Below are 17,936 nucleotides of genomic sequence, written 5' to 3' on the forward strand. Positions count from 1 at the left end.
AGAATGAGTTATGGGTTTTTCTTACTTGAGAACAGATTATTGTTTCATTTATTTAAGATTTCAGAAACAATTTAAACCTATTTATATCTGTATTGCATAATTATAAAATAAAATGCCAATAATTACTTCTTCTCTTTTGGTTTCAGATCAAAAATACTTCAATATTGAAGGTAAGTACCCCTCACTGGATTATGAGTTCCCTCTAAACTTTTAAGACAGAGTAGATAACCGAACCGATTAAGTTCAAACGTCATTTTCTCTTCAAGAAGCTACTCAGTTGTCGGTACCGTCGATATCGGAGCACTATAGCTTATAGCTGTCATACAACCTGAACAATCAAAATGAAGTCTTTGTATGGAAAAATTTTTCATTTGACAAGATATCTTAAAGAAATTTAACACAGTATATTGCTACAGATATTGCTTTAATCTGCAAAGGAATAGTTCAGATCAGATCACTATAGCATATAGCTGTCATACAAACTGAACAATCAAAATGAAGTCTTTGTAGGGAAAACTTTTTTATTGAGCAAGATATCTTCACGAAATTTACCTTGGATTCTTTTCCAAGAAAACTCTACAATATTTGTAGAAATTGTTCAGATCGAGCCACTATAGCATATAGCTGCCATACAAACTGAATGATCAAAATTAAGTCTTTGTATGAAAAACTTTTTCATTTGAGAAGATATCTACACAAAATTTGGCTCGTATTATTTTCTAAGACAACTCTACAATATCTGTAAAAATTATTCAAATCGGAAAACTATAGCATATAGCTGCCATACAAACTAAACGTTCAAAATCAAGTTATTGTGAGGATTTTTTTTTATTTCTGATTTCTTATGCTATTTCTTTACCCACATTTGTATACCTATTAGAAAATTCCCATGAATAACAGTCATAACTTTCCAATATGTTATTATATCTTTATGATTTGTGGGATCGCGTTTACTGTTGTTGTTATTGCAACATCCGCAGCTTCCTGTATGAATAAAGTAATTGCTGGCTGGCCTGTTCTCAAGCAAAAGCTAATATAATTAATTACCAACAGTAATAATTTGCCCATAACATAACAACAACAACAAAATATTACCGTAACAGCACAAAAACAAACATTATTGAAAAAATAATTGCGTTGAAGCAAAGGAAGCTTGAAGAAAACAAAGCAGACGAGTGATTAGAAGGTTGCCACATTAACGAAAAAACGAAATATGCTACACAGCAGCAACAACTTGAGCATTACAAGCACATTTAAGTACTTCGTGCGCAAATTATTATAAATTACAAAATGAGGTGCGAGTCTGCACTCGCCTTTAAAGTGGTTTGGCTGCTGAGTTATTGGGCAACCAAGAAAGCCTTTTGCAGAAAAATTATGTGAGGCACTTATGCGTGCATATTTGTGTGCCAAAACAGGTGTGCGTGTGTTGACTAAATTGTGCGCAACAAATGCTGATTGCAAATTATTCATTAACCGGTTGAGGAAGTGCCCTGCTGCCTGTGCCTCACGGACCCTTATTAAACACAATGGGTGATAAATTTGGCCAAGTTCGGTAGCCGAAATCGAAGTTATTTGACAAACACTAATAAAGAAGCACGAGCAGGACGTTCAGCACACATATACATTCATATATGTATATAAATACCTGAGCAGGCGCATTAAAAGCCGCCTCCAGGGCCTCAGAGGAGGGCACAAAAGTAATTGGCAGTGCTTCTGGTGTTAAGCACAGCGAAGGTTTTGGCCAGCTCATTGCGCAAGTGTAGCACGTTTGCTCTTTTAATTAAAACTCAGCAGCAAATTCGGTTAGCGGTCATAAAAAGACATAGATGAAGAGCCAAAAGACGTTGAGAGCAGCATGGATTCGCTGAAATTATTGGGCAGCATACCGATAAACAAAAAAGAAAAAAAAAACTGTTAACCGAAGCTAGCATACCCTACATAAATGCTTTTTTATAGCATAAAAGGTGTTTTAAGGCATTTATTTTGATTTTTTTGGGTCAGTTTGTATGGCAGCTATATGATATAGTAAACCGATCTAGATGATTTCATTAGACACTGTAGAGTTTTTTCCGAAAATAATTCCAGCCGAATTTCAAAAATATATTGTTCCAAATAAAAAGGTTTTCCTTACAAGATCTTGACCTTGATCGGTCGGTTTGTATGGCAGCCAGATGCTATAGTGATCCGATACCGGTCGATCTGACAAATTATCAACTTTTTGAGAGAGGAAAGAAGGTGTGCAAAATTTCAGGTCGATATCTCCAAAAGTAGCCTGTATTTCAAAGCTCCTTTTGTTAGAGTTCCCTGACTACCTACGCTCCACGCCATCTTTCCGATCCGTTCCTATGGTATATCCTCGGCAGAATTGTTTATTTTGAGGATGTAGTTTTAGCTACCATCCTCTAAACGGAGTTGGTGACCGCAACTACGATCCACTATTTCCAAAATGGTCCCCGCCCACAGATCTTGCTTCCTTTATCCATAACAGTTAGGGTTCGTCCACACATTTTATGATCTTGACTCCATTGACATAATCCGCACTAACGAAAGTTGGTGTTGAAGTGGCCGCGTCTCCATCTAGTCTTGCGAAGAGCGCATCCACTTTCCATTTCCCCAATGAAATTTTCGCCACGCGGTTTCTTTGCTCAATAAGTGCCACGTTTAAATGTCTCTTGGTTATATGGCTGGCCGTCGCTGCCTCCCTGGACGTTGAGGGTTTCTCCTGCACGAGCCTAATATTTGGCCTTACATCGTCGTGCTCTTTCATCGGTCGTGCTGTTGTTGTAACGGTTACCTAATCCCCGTTAGATTAGAAAGGATTAGATACGTTGTCATCGAGGTCAGCCGGTAGGCCCAGGAAACGTGTTATTACAACTGGGTCAGACCATAGGAAGAGGGGTGTCAGATGTGTGGGGTTAGCAGCGCAAGCAAAGAGGTGGTTAGTATCATGCGGAGACTCGTTGCACTCGGCGGTATCGCTCTCAGCGGATCGCTGCCGCTTGGCTGCAATTCCTTTCTCGATCTGGTTTGGAATCTCGGATCAGAGTATATAAGCTGCGGATGCGATGGTTAGCACATTATGCACGGCCTTATTCCATTTTTGTGGTAGACGAAGCCTCTCCTTCCTTCGTCAGGTTGGACTTTCAGCTACACTTTTCGTGGACTTTTACCACTGTGCTCTTACTTTGAAAAAATATATTTTTATGCATTTACGACACTTTTTAAAAAACTTTTTAAAAATATTTAAAAGTAGCTCTAGCTATTGTAAAACGGCAATTTGCGACTCTCATTCCTCAACCAGCTCCCCGCCGGTAATCTTCCATTTTCTGTGTCAAATTTTCAATCTCCAACAAGTTTTCGCCATTTCCAGTACACAGTGCTCCCGGCTGCGGTGTAATGCACGTAAAACTGGTAGCCGCCGCATTTCGTGCCTCCGTGGACATCAACTCACACGCACACACACACACACATGCTTAATTTCTTTATGAATTTCGAATGCCACAAATCATATGCACAGCATGATATGCTGATTGGAAGCAGGCAAACATGGGCAATAAATGGTGCCTGCAAATGAGCCAAAGCAGAGAGCCAACAACAAGGGACTCAGACGTATGTGCTACGCACACATGCAGCTATATATGTATATATGTATGTAAGCTGCAAAGAAATTTCTTTAAATAGTAGTAGTTTGCCTTTGGGCTATGTAATTAAGGAGCACATGCTTAATTGTAGCTTTGTACAAATTATAGAAACAACAACAAAAAGAATAACAGACCGCAAACAGGTAAGCAGGCAGTCTCAAATTTGGTAGCAACATAAATTATGCGCCGCCAATCAATGAGTGGACTCATTAAAGTTACATATTTACAAAGCAACAGAATTAATAATGATTGCCGCTAAATACCAAAATGGAGAAAAATATGATTAATTCGTATTAGAACGACCGAAAAGGGCAGCAGCTGTAGCAAGCTTACAAATCATGGGGCGTAACTAAAACTTCAACGCGACTAGAGAGCAAAAAAGGGTTTTTCTCATTTACTTTTTGTACCCTGAGCAAAATTTTGTGGTAATATTGAAAAGAAATTTGGCTTTCATTTGGTTTTGATTGGTCAGTTTTTATGGCAGCTATATGCTATGGTGCGCCGATCTAAACAATTTAATGGAAGATTGCAGCACTGCTTTCAATAAAAATCCTCGCCAAATTTCGAGAAGATATACCATCAAATAAAAAAGTTTTCCATACTAGGACTTGAGTTTGATGCCTCGGTTTGAATGGCAGCTAAATGCTATGGTTGTCCGATCTGAACGATTTCTTCGGAAATTTTAGCGATGATTTGAAAAATAATCTGTGCCAAATTTCGTGAAGATATCTCGTCAAAGAAAAAAGTTTTTCATGCAAAAACTTGAATTTGATCGCTCGGTTTGGCAGCAATAATACATAGTGATCCGATCTGAGCAATTTCTTCGATTATTATAGTAATGGTTTGATTAATAATATCTGCGAAATTTCATGAAGTTATTTAGTCAAATAAAAATGTTTTCCATACAAGGTCTTGAGTTTTATCGGTCAGTTTGTATGGCAGCTATACGCTATAGTAGTTCGATTTTAATAATTTCTGCGAAGATTGTAGCGATGCCCTAAATAAGGATATGTGTCAAATTTTATGAAGATATCTCGTCAAATTAGCATGTTTTTCATACCAGATTTTGAGTTTTATTGCTCAGTTTGTATGCCAGCTATATGCTATAGTTGTCCGATCTGAACAATTTCTTCGGAGATCGTAACGATGCTTTAGATTATAATATGTGTTAATTTTCATAAATGTTCCTTGCTAAATTAAAAAGTTTTCCATATGAGGACTTGGGTTTGATCGCTCAGTTTGTGTGTCAGATATATGCTTTAGTAGCTCGATCTGAACAATTTTTTCAAAGATTATAGCGATGCCTTAGATAATGATATATGTCAAATTCCATAAAGATACCTCGTCAAATAAAAAAGTTTTCCATTCAAAGACTTAGGTTTGATCGCTCCGTTTGTATGGGAGGTATTTTATGAAATGAACAGTACTATATTTCTCTCTGCTTCCGCGCTTTTTACACACAACTTGTTGCTTCGAAACTTTCAATGTCGCGCCCACTGTTTCTAATGACTTATCGACTTGCGCCTCCGCACAGTTCCATCTTTTCAGGCACAGTCTCTGCCCTTCAGACACATTCCCTTCCCTTCAGGCTTTTACACGGTTCTTAGTTCTTCTATTTCCTTTTGTGTTTTTTTACACCGCCTCACCCTGCCATTTAGTGCGCTGCTTATTATAATAATTTGAAATTCTTCTTGGCTGCGCATGCGCGGACGTAAAGCGCTTTTGATGCGCGCCACAAAACAAAAAAAAAAAGAAATTCCAATTGCCTTGCGTTCGTACGCTTGATGGCTGCATGACATTTAACTAACATTTCCCTATGTTTACTGTAGATTATTATTATTGTTGTTGTTTTTGTTGTTATGTAAGTTGTTTGCAGCACGGCAGGTATCATTTGGGGATTAAATTATGAGGCGTAAAAAGGTATTTGCCATTAATTGTCTGCAACTACGTGCTCCTGTGTATGTGATATGTATGTATGTGTGCGCGCATGCGCCTCAAAATGAATGAATAAATATTTATTAGTAAACGAGGCACTTTGGCATGTGTTAGTACATGTGTAAGCAAGCATTATGCTGTCTCTGTGCAGACATGAATATGTAATAAATCCCAACTTCGTGCATGAGGAGCCACAAGTGGGCAATAGTTTAGTATAAACCGCCAGGGCGAACACTTGGCATGCATGCGTGCAATGTTAGTAAGCTAGCCACTTATGCCGCCCGCTCGTGGACATGTCCACAGCGCAGCTAACTGCCGAGCGAGCGCTTTGCTGCTATTTACTGCTAACTACAAAGTTACGAAAATCCCACAATAATTCATTGTCTTCTATTTATATTTATTATTCGTAAATACGGAGTTTTCAATATTTATGGTGGGAATTGGAAAATCTACGAAAATTGCATACTAAAACGTTGCATTTACACTTTGTAGTCTTCCTGCCGGGTGCCATTTCAACACATAACATATGAGCTAAGGCACCGAAAATATTTAAATTTTTTACGTTTTATTTTTATTCTCGCGTTTTTTTGTCGCGTCACTGTGTCTCCAATCTAAGCCGTTCTTGTAGTTTGTCGCTTACTTTGTACTTTTATTTGCTATGTCTTCATTTCTTAAACACTTAGCGCTCAAAGCAGACTCATAATTGAATATAATATAACTTTATGAGCAACTTAATCACATGCGAGGCATTTAAATGTGCTTAAATATAATTTATTGAATTCCTTGGCTAATTAAATGGTTTATTTAACTCAGAGACCAAACAGTCTTAACAGCGGTATCAACTAAAGGATGATCTATTTCGAGGTTCCCTACTTTTTGAAAGAAAAAACACAGAAACTTTAAATTTAATGGGGAGTGCTTACTATCAAAAGAATATTATCTCTTTCAAATGTTGGCCACAGCTACGTCTCAGATGGTTTATCCGTTGAGTCTAACTTTCGACCATTTTGACTGGTAACTGGCGAACGACACGCGTGCTGTTTGGCTCCAAGGCCTAAATGGAAACGCGATTGTCCGCATAGATTTTAGACTTTACATATCCTCATACAGGAAAAAGTCTAACGATGTGAATTTACACGATCTTGGTGGCCAATCGACTGACCAAAAACGTGAAATTGTCTGCTCACCGAAGTGTTCTCTCCAGAAATACATTGATTGATGCGTTATGTGGGAAGTGGCGTCGTCTTATTGACTGCACATTATTGAAACAATGACGTGACAAAGTCTGTGATTAAAAATACCATATTTCGAAAGTCTTTCACAGCTGTCAAACTATATCTTTATATCCACTCCCAGTCAATCAGTTTTAAAGCGAAACAGCATTCTGAACTAAATATTTTAAGTGTATGCTATTAACCCCCGAAAATTCTCTAGATGCTAGACAACAAGTCTAATATCAGAAAGCTATTTTTATAGCGTCTGAGACATGAATCTGAATACGTTACAAAATCGATATAACATATATCCAATGCCCGCAATTTCCAGCTCAAAATGCCACAAAGCGTTGCCTGCGCCATTATCTGTCCATCAGGCGAACTGTCTGATCCATCAGCCGCAATGCAATGTGCCATTAACCTAAATTTCTTACAAGCAGCAATCAGCGCATTTCTCAGCCTCTTCATGTCAGCTGCACTACAACTTTTTCAATTTATTTTTATAGACATTTTTCTTTCTTATTTTTTTTTTTTTGTTATTTAAACGCTCCATGCTTTAGCAACGCGCGGCGCACTGACAGCTTGCTCAGTCCAGTATTTGTTTATTAGCCCACTTCCTGTGCCACACTGCGCGTGCGGCGGCGCATTTCTATTATTAGCCGCGTAATTATGCGCAAGCTAAGCGGCGGCGTCGCTCTAACGCAACGAAACGCGCGTCCAGCGAGCGCCTGGCGGATGGCTGCATGAGCTGGCCACTTGTGTTGCACAGCGCTGAGAACTAGAGCTTTCATGTTATGAAAAGTGTGTGCAACAAAAGCAAAAAATACGTGAAAATACTTAAGCGATGCTTGTAAATTGAATTTGAACAGGTTGGGTAGCAAATTTTTCACTTATGTAATAACTATTGGCGTGCTTTGGAACAGTCGTTTAGTCTAGACTCTGCGCGCTGCAGCAGCAATTTGGCGGAAATGGGCTGAGCAAATTGAATTCTAATCGGTATGTGTTTAACGCTCATCAGATGAGGGTTTGGCTCGTTAAATGAGTGTAATGTAAAATGTAAATTTTGTTTAAAGGAAAAACTTTCTGCTTGCTTAGCGCTTAAATCTCTTGAAATCTGCTTTTATTAAATGCTTAATGATGAAGCTAAATGAACTTAAGTGAATCGGCTTTTAATAGTAAATGGTTGATTGAAATAACTACAGGAAGATTTTTATTAGATTATAGCGTTTCCGAAATGCTTTGGTTGCTGAGCGCTTTCCACTCTCCATTTTCTACTCTCAAATGGTTCATGTCTTTTTCTTTCTTACTTTTCTTACTTCATAAAAATGTGCTGATGAGTTGATGATTACTTGAAGCATGTGGCTTTCCCCCGCAATGGAATGGTTTCAACTATAGAAATGATCGAAGTAAAAAAAATTGTTATGAAGAACTTTTTGAAGGAACAAACGAAGTCCCTTGGAAAACAGCATACAAAATCTGTATGTCTAAATTCCATATTAAGGCACAAAAACCCCAATGTGTATCTATTATGAGGAATGTCGTGGAAAGCCAAGCGTTTGGTACTACTTCCTATACCAAAAAAGGCTCCGGGAAAACCTTCATCAAATCGACCTCTGTGCCTGATTGACACAATTAGCAAGGTGTACGAAAGCATAGTGGAAATTATTATGAGTTATTTTGAAAACGGGCGACTATTGTACGAAACTGATGAAGGCACTAGGAGCTACAATTCAACACTGCACTCAAAAGCAGCACTGCAAGGCACTGGCTTAGGGCCCCATCTATGGAACATAATGTATGATGGGTTGTTAAGGAGACACCAAAAAAAACACAAACGATCTTATGTGGTAGCAGTGATTAAAAACATAGATGACCTACGGAGCAAATGCAATGAGTTTATAAATGGTCTGCGCCAATGGTTCTCATCAATGAGTTTAGAACTGGCTGAGCAAAAGATAAGTATTTCTCACAAGTACAAGAAAAGTGGCGACGAAGACGAGCGTGTATACAAGTTATCAGAACCGCCAAAAGAGAAGAAAAAGCCAAAAGCTTAAGCAAACTGGTGGAAATAAGTCAAACGCTTGCTTTGTTAGCGCGCACGCCGATAAACTGGCAGCGAATAAATATAAATACAAAGAAGGAAGTATATTGTCAAAGCTATGATACCTTTTACAGGTGCAATTTATAGCATAAAAAGGTATAAAAACATATTTTTATTGATTTTTATCCGTTAGTTGATATTGCAGCTATGGGTTATAGTGGTTCAATTTGAACAATTCGCTTGAACAGTCTTTTGATGACTTGGATAATAATCTATGTAAAATTTCGTGGAGATATATTGTCAAATAAAAGAGTTTTTCATACAAGGACTTTAGTTTGATATCGGTTTTGACAATTGCAGGTCCATATCTCTAAAACTGAGGCCCTGTTGCGCATATATGCAGACGAACAGACAATCGGGCATTGCTAAATCGAGTCAGCTCGTCACGCTAATACAGGGTCTACAAGGCTTCCGTATGGGTTTATAAACTTCGTAGCGAATTTAATATACCCAGTTATTGGTATACAAAGGAATTACATACATATACTGTCAAACTAACTCCATACAAAAACCAATTCAACTGACAGCAAGGCAGCCAGCAATAAAAACAACAAAGACTGCAAATTTTAAGAAATAAAAATGCAAAAGCAGAAAAATACTTGAAAGGTGTGAAGTATGCGCAGAATGAACCCACGTTTGTGTTTTTGCTGCAATTGTTGCTGTAGCTGTTTTTGTAGCGTCTAAGAATTTCGAGACAGGCAGGCGGCAGTCAAGCTGTCAAAGTTGTAGCAAACCGCATATTGTATGTGTATTTATATATATATGTATATGAGTATATATATGTAGCTGAGTACGCTGCCGTTAAGGCAAGTAGCTCTCTGACATATAAGTTGTTGCAAATTGCATTTTTTCTTGTTGTTGCTTATAAAGCGCGCATTTTTGTGGGCTTATATTTCTAATTTCATACTTTCTTATTTAAATACTCATTCACCTCACTTGAATTTGACTGCAAGCACTGTTACGCCTCCACATCTAACGTGCAACATGCAACACAATGCAATCAGCCCGCAATTGTGTGTCTGTCTGCCAACGCCTGATCTGCATACATTTTTTTGAGATATATTTTTTGGTCAAAGCATGTTTTTTGTGTGTGCGTTTTCATTCATGCCACATGCGTAGGTGGGCATCAAAAGCCAACGTTGAAGCAATAGGCACATTCCTGAGATAACTGTGATTCAACGCGATGCCATATAAGTAACATATATAAGGTGTTGTAGCGAAGTGTCTTCAACAGAGGTTGCATAAATAGTTTTTATGAATAATTTCCAAAAATATTTTAAAAATAATAATTTTTTTTTATTTTTGCGCTCATTTAAGCAGATTAATTTTTTTGAAGCGACTAAGGAACCTTGCCCTACTTAGCCACTTTTCACATTCGATTTTATGCCAAAGTGTTGCTTCCAAGAAGCTGCCACATGCCGCTGCCGCATTTAAATATGTATATTAGAGCGGGTTGGCGTTTATATATGCACATTAGAGTGGCTCGTTTTACAAGGAGCTAGCAATAAAAAGAAGAAAACATTGCGTATAGGCGAAGTATTCTACGATCATTCTGACTAACTTTGCCTAAGAGCATATAGGTCTAAAACCGATTTCGAGCCAGCGAGTTTTTAGTTGAGGTTTAAATTTTCGGGATTATAACAATCTCTTTGTCAGTTTTGAAGATATCGGCATGAAATTTAATACATACGTGCATTTTGAGGTTCTATTGTTCATTTGTGCATACAATCGATTATTCAGTTGTTTTATTTTCCGCATGCCTCTCTCCAATTAAAAAGCCAAGACTACTAATTTTGCAGAACTGAACTCCTGTACATATGTACATTGTAAAAATAACAGTTAAAATAAAGAAAATCGCTAAACTATATTGTCACCTAAAATAAAAAACAACGAATCATCAAAAAAATCGAAATTCAGTTTTTTATTGCTTACGATTCAGCATATCATACTACATATAAGTATGTAGCATAAAATTGTCAGCTTCTGTTGTCAGATATAACCAATACATAACCAGTACATAACCAAATACATACAGTTTATAACCAAAACTCAAATTTTGTTTCAATATGAGTGTATGATAACCAATGTATAACCAATTTATAATCAAAACTCAAATTTTTTTCACTGTGTCTGTATTATAACCAATAAATAACCATTTTATAACATGTGTGATAACCAATATAAAACCATTTTATATATATTTCTATTATATCGTTTTTCCCTCGCCTGTAAACCTATGAAAAGTGATTTTAAGTTATTTTGCATTTAAGGTGACGATATATAACATATATATTTTCATGCAAAAAAAAATCGACCCACTCTAATACTATTTGCAAAGCATTCACATTCACTTGCTCTTGGCAACGACACTGTGCAGCATTATGGCATGTGTGGCACGTTAGCTTATGGCAGTTGCTCAACAACAACAAAAACATGCAAAAAACCCAACAACAAAAACATACAAAATAAAACAACAACTCTAATTTCATGTCATCATGACAACTGCCTGTTATTGTTGTTATTGTCTATGGCCTCGAGTGTTATGGTCTATCGTGCAGCGAAATGTTGTCGCCATGCATATGTGCTTGTGTGTGTGTGTTACTTTGCAAATTTTTTGTTGTGCGCACACTTGAGTAGCCGCTGGCGAGTCGAACTGTTTATGTCGTGCTGTGATGTTTGATATTTTGTCAATTATGTGCTTTTATTGTTGTAATTCTTTAGCGCAAATATGTGTCGCACGTTGCACACGCGCTATGCCAACAATGCGCACAACTCTCTGCTTTTGCTTTTTTACGAAAAACTAATTAAGCTTGCGTGCGCCGCAAGCAACGAGAGCGGGTGTTTTTTCTGTATTTTTTAGTAAACAAAACAAGCTAATTGTGTGCAGAATTGTACAAAGAGCAAGTGAAAGGATGGTTGAAGTTATTCAAATTTGTTCAAGAGCAATAAAAATTAGATTAAATATTTTTTTATGCAAAGTAATAACAATAATAATAATAGTAATAATAACAATAATAATAATAATAATAATAATGATAATAAAAATAGTAATTTAACTCTAAATCAATTATATTACTGGTTTTTAAGCCAATTTCATATAATTTGTTAAGTTCAATATATTTTTAAATATTTGTTTTTGTATATAATCTAACCCTCAAACTTGTTAGACTTAACACATAAAAAGCAAAACTCAATCAAAACGCCATTTTGTCAGCTATAAACGCACTAATTACTTCGCAATTCAAAAGACTTAAGCAACAAACCCGAGTCGTTTGAGTGGCGAGCCCATAAAACCAACGCCTATGCACTCGATTTTAATTAAGCAAATAAATTTAAACTAGGAAAAACGTTAGCTACAGTTGCATCGAAGGTTTATACCCTACACAGCTGCAATTATATGTATAAAAGGGTATGAAAAAATCTTAAAAAAAAGTTTTTCATACAAAATCTTGTAGTTTGCCTTCAGTTTGTATGGCAGCTATATGCTATAGTGGTCCGATCTGGAATTTTTTTTCGGAGGTTATAGCCTTGCCTCCCATAACAATTTGTGTCGAATTTCATGAAGAAATCTTGTCATTTATAAAAGTTTTTCATACAAGAGCTTGCTTTTGATCGTTCTGTTTGTATGACAGCTATATGCTATAGTGGTCCGATCCGAACAATTGCTGCAGATGTTGGAATAATGTCTTCGGTAAAAATCTATGCTAAGTTCCATTAAGATAATTCGGCAAATAAAAAAGTTCCCCATATAAGGACTTGAGTTTAATCGCTTAGTTTGTATGACAGCTATACGCTATACCGGTCCGATTTGAACAATTTCTTCGGAGATTTTACCGTTGTCGTGAATAAAAATGCTCCAACGTTTCCTTCTGGATGTGAGAAACTTCGCAACAGTCATTATAAGTATTCTCTGTTCAGGCTATAAAAATATCAATTCGAAGCATACCACACTCCTTTACAAGTCAAAAAGTGACCAAAAATTGATTTAAATACATTTAGTAGACACATATTTTTATTTAGTGCCAATTGCCGTCTAATGGCCAACGCAGATCATTAAAATGTAATTCGAGACTCGAACGCAATGACTTTTATGCGCCAATTTCAGCGCTTTATTTTGCATTAAATTGCATTGAGTGAAACATGTTTTTGCATTTTACGACAAATGAAAACGCCAATACAGCAATATATTATAAACTGGCTCTAATATGACATACAAAAAAAGAAAGAAATGAATTATGGCAAATATTTTCAAAAATGTGTATTGCCCCCCACACCCTGCACATTATTAGAATGCAATAAATCTCTATGAAATATGTCATAAACAGCGACAAGCGGGCTGCTGGTGGCAAACCAAATAAGCATTCGACAATAGACACTCACACATACGAGTACAAATATAGCTGTGAATATGAGCAAAAGTAGCTATAACAATGTGCATGTGGTTTTTTGTTGCTATTTTCTAATGCTGCGCAACTCTGCCGACGACGTCAATAATTCAAACGCTGATGACAGAAACTACCCTAACAACAACTACCAGCTCATGCCAACAGTAACGTGTGTGCGCATGCGCAGACTGACGACTGACAGACGACAAAATAAACAGACTCGCTGTTGTGTCAAGTTGGCCAGGTGCTGACAAACAGACAATAGCAATTAGCGCAGCACTTAATTGCAATTAAAATGACAAATCAAATCACGTCAAACTAAAGCGACAGCAGCGAGCAAAGGAAACAAAACATAAAAAGATGCAGAATTATAAAAATATAACAAATGAAATGAGCAAAAATACAAAGAAACAAGAAGAAACGTTAAATCGTCTATATATACCCTTAACAGGTGTATTATATATACATATATAGCAAAAAAGTGTATAAAAGTATTTTTAATTTGAATTTAATTACTCAGTTTGTATGACAGCTATATGCTATATTGATGCGATCTGAACAATTTCTTTGGAGATTACAGCCGTGTCTTAAACAATAATTTCTGCCAAATTTCGTGGAGATATATACACAAATAAAAGAGTTTTCCATATAAGGACTTGATTTTGAGCGTTCATTTTTATGACAGCTATATGCTATAGTGGTTCGATGTGAAATTTTTTTTCAGTTATAGTAGCATTGCCTTATAAAATAATTCTTGCCAAATTTCGTCAAATAAGTATATCTCGTCAAATTGAAAAGTTTTTCATATAAAGACATGTTTCCGATTTGTCACTTTGCATGGCAGCTATATGCTACAACCAACCGATCCAGCTAATTTCTTCAGATATAGTATAGTTGTCTTGGTTAATAATTCATACAAAATCTCATGAGGATATCTCGTCAAATAAAAAAATTTCCCATACAAGCACTTGTTTCCGCTCATTCAGTTTGTATGGCAGCTATATGCTATAATGGTCCGATATCGACAGTTCCGACAAATGAGCAGCTACTTGGAGAGCAAAGAACGCGTGCAAAATGTTATATCGTATAAAAGTATTCATTTAAAAATTGCGAAATCTCGATTATTTCACGCTTCGAGTGACAGGCAGGCCGGAAATAGCTGATATTTGGCACGCAAAGCGCTTGATTGCCTTCTTTGATTTTATGCGCACACACACTTTAACAAACATATTAAAACACTTGCTCAATCCATATTTGCGCCTTCATAGTACATTTCAACGTCGCTGCTTCACTTCTAACGGCGAAAAAGGTGAAAATATCAAATGCGCTGCAGAGAAATGTGAAATTAGTAAACCTCTGCCATCTGCTGCCTGCTGCACCGTAGTTAATGCTGTTAGTTGCTGCATGCCACAGCCGCATACGTTGCCGTTTAGCAAGTTAGTTAGCCAACTGGCTGCTTACTCTTATTCTACGTTTGCTGCAAATTACTGGCTAATTAAAGTTTATTGGCTTTCCTGCTGCTCACTGCTGCCCGGCCTTGCGACTTGTTGTTTTTGCCATTGCTTTTTCTCTATTCCTAATATGTACTTGAAATTAGTAGCTAATAAAAAAAGAAATGTGTGGCATGTGTTGATAGCATTTTTATGTTTAGTATTTAGTTGTTGTTATTTAAGTTGGCCAATTAAATGCGAGAGGTATGTCTAAGTAGCTCATGGTAATAGCAGCAGCCGCTGCAATGATTTGCAGATGAGCAGTTATGGTTTTCTCAAATGATAATTTATGGGTGATCTTAAGTTTACCGCTATAAATAAATAAATTATATAAGGTTTTGATTGGAAAATGAAGAAATGCTACAATAAAAAATACAGTCGATCGAGGCTGCAGCCTGCAAGAGTCTTCTTTTCCGCATACTCTATTCATGGCTCATGAGGATGGAGTCAAGTGTATCCATGTCTCCACACTACAGCCAGTAGTAATCGCTGCAAAACTATCTAGACTAGATGAAAATGTCTGAAAATCTTTAAAATGTATAAATAAATAATCAGTATCAGAAGTTACGGCGTTTGACCAATTATCCACCTCTCTGTCTCTCTGTATACACATAAAATGGCCCCTTAGGTTTTGAGTTATCGACCTGAAATTTTGCACACATACTTTCCACCCAAAGAAGTTGCTCAGTTTCTGGAGCGGCCGTTATGTGACCACTATCGCATATAGCTGCCATTTAAACTGAACGATTAGAATTTAGGCCGTATATGGAAAACTTTTTTATTTGACGAGATATATTCACGAAATTTCGCACATATTATTGGCTCTGGCAATGCTAAGATATTTTAAGAAATTTTTTAGTTCGAGCTACTATAGCATATAGCTGTCATACAAACTGAACGATCAGAATCAAGGCCCTGTAAGGAAAACATTTTTTATTTGACGAGATATCTTCATGAAATTTTTCCAAGATTAATTCATAAATTCCTAAAATATGTAGAGAATTTTTTTTAAATCAGATCACTATAACATATAGCTATCATACAAACTGAACGTTCAAAATCTTGACCTTGTATGAAAAACTTTTTTGTTTACCGAGATATCTTCACGAAATTTGGTGCGTAATGTTGTCCATGGCAACGCTAAAATATGTTAAGAAATTTTCTAAATCGGAATACTGCAACATATAGCTGCCATATAAACTGACTGATCCAAATCAAGCTCTTGTATGAAAAACTTTTTTATTTGATGAGATATCTTCACGAAATTTGGCAGGGATTAATTTTTTAAACAAAGCTAAAATATCTGCAGAAATTTCTTAAATCGGACTGCTATAACATATAGCTATCATACAAACTGAACGCTCAAAATCTACTGCTTATATGGAAAGTTCCTTATTTATGAAGAATATTCATAAATTACAATAACGGTATTCATAATATGAAGGCTATTCAGGCTTTGGCGCAACCGAAATTAATGTTTTGGCCTGTTTTCGTTTGGTTTTTGTGTTTTTCTTAAATAAAATCGGGAAAAAACATACACATACAGCACTTAAAACTTTGTTGCATAACTACTCTCTTCCAGCCACTGTAAGCTTAGCAGCGAAATATTTTCATCTAAAAAATTGATCTGATATAAAATGCAGAACTTTACAACAGCCGATTGCTTCCGAATAAGTGTAAAATATGTACGCATTTATTCCACACGCGTGCGCATAATTTCTTCGCGAGCAATCGGCGAAGGCGCTGATGGGCCGTAAATATGTTTGGACACATAAATGTATGCTGCTACACGGCAAGGGGCACCATAAAGCGCTGCAACAGACATGTGGCATGCACATTGTGACATAAAAATGCCGATATTGTTGTTGCTGTTGTTGTTTTGTGCGGTTACCAACTAGTAATTCTCACCATAATTTACGCTTTACCACAAAATCAGCCATATAGAAGGCAGACACTACCTGCTCGCACCCTAACACACATTCCGCCACTGCCAGCAACCACGCAGTAATATTTATATAGTATGTACGTAAGTATATATATACATACATATAGCGTTATTGTAATGCGCTTGGCCGGCGCATAAGTTGATATTGGCTTTGTCATGCCAACACGCCACCACAGCGTCAACGCCAACGGCAAAATACCGAGCTGCCACATCATTACTTGCCGCTACTCCTCTGCTTGACGGTCACCAACAACAACAGCAGTAACAAAAAACACGTGAGCCACACATCACTGACGTCCCTCATGGCCGACTGTCGTAGTCGCATTTAAGCTGTGGCTGTGACTGTCGGCTTCTTATTGACCACAACACATAACAACAGCCGACCGGTGGCGCGTTGCTTGCCGCGGTGAATGGTGTCTCGTAAATTTCTTATAAAATATGAAACATGAAATTAGTTGACTATTGACGACGCGGCCGATTATCGCTGTTGCCCACAAAGCGGCTCAATAAGTCGCCGCGTGCAGCACATACCAGCAGGGCTGCCTCATCCACAGCTCACAGCTTGTGCGCGGTGACATTTGCTGCAACGCAAGGACTTTAAGCACTTAGGAGCCACATTGGTATGCAATTAATGTAGCAGTTCGTTTACATTTGAACGCTGCAAAGCACAGCCACAGCCGCAGTCACAGCCACAGCCACTTAAGCGTCTATGATGGGGTGTCTTAGATGCTAGGCGCACCACTACATATAGGCGCACATGCAGCGCTTTTGGTCAGCAACCGGTTGCGTAGCCGGTTTCGTGGCACTTTTTTCTGTCGCCCATCAGCAAGCTGTAACTTGTTGTCGCCGTTGTGTGTTGCCGGTACTCACACACATGTTGCAGTTGCACGTTCGCAGCAATGTTGCAACATTGTATTAGCAGTCGGCCGCCTCGTTGTTCGCTATTGCCATAAATATGTGTGGCACGTAGACGCACGCTCAAAATGCGACAATCTATTTGCTACGAAATTGTCGCGGCGTATTGTGCGCCGACGCTCGTACAGCCTGCGCGATTTCGTTAATAAATACGGCTATGCGCGGCCTGTTTGTATGTAATTATTTTGGCATGTCTGCGCGCAAAATAGCAAATCACCTATTGAGTTTTCCTATACAAAACTTGCTGGCCACATTTCAACGTGTAATCGTTAATTAATGAATGTCACGTGAGGGAATTCGTTGAATTTCG

The 17,936-nt window shown here is 37.4% G+C and overlaps 1 protein-coding gene across 2 annotated transcripts in view; it reads left to right on the top strand.

The window, feature by feature from the left end:
• Positions 1-17,936, top strand: part of LOC126761591 (ankyrin repeat and BTB/POZ domain-containing protein 2) — a 106,826-nt gene that overhangs the window by 46,449 nt on the left and 42,441 nt on the right. For both annotated transcript variants that reach the window (XM_050477904.1, XM_050477905.1), the window contains one exon: positions 147-170. The gene's annotated coding sequence lies outside the window, so the exon portion shown is untranslated. The remainder of the gene's footprint in view (positions 1-146; positions 171-17,936) is intronic.

The sequence above is a fragment of the Bactrocera neohumeralis genome, chromosome 6, assembly GCF_024586455.1.
Source record: "Bactrocera neohumeralis isolate Rockhampton chromosome 6, APGP_CSIRO_Bneo_wtdbg2-racon-allhic-juicebox.fasta_v2, whole genome shotgun sequence".
In the NCBI taxonomy this organism is placed as follows: domain Eukaryota; kingdom Metazoa; phylum Arthropoda; class Insecta; order Diptera; family Tephritidae; genus Bactrocera; species Bactrocera neohumeralis.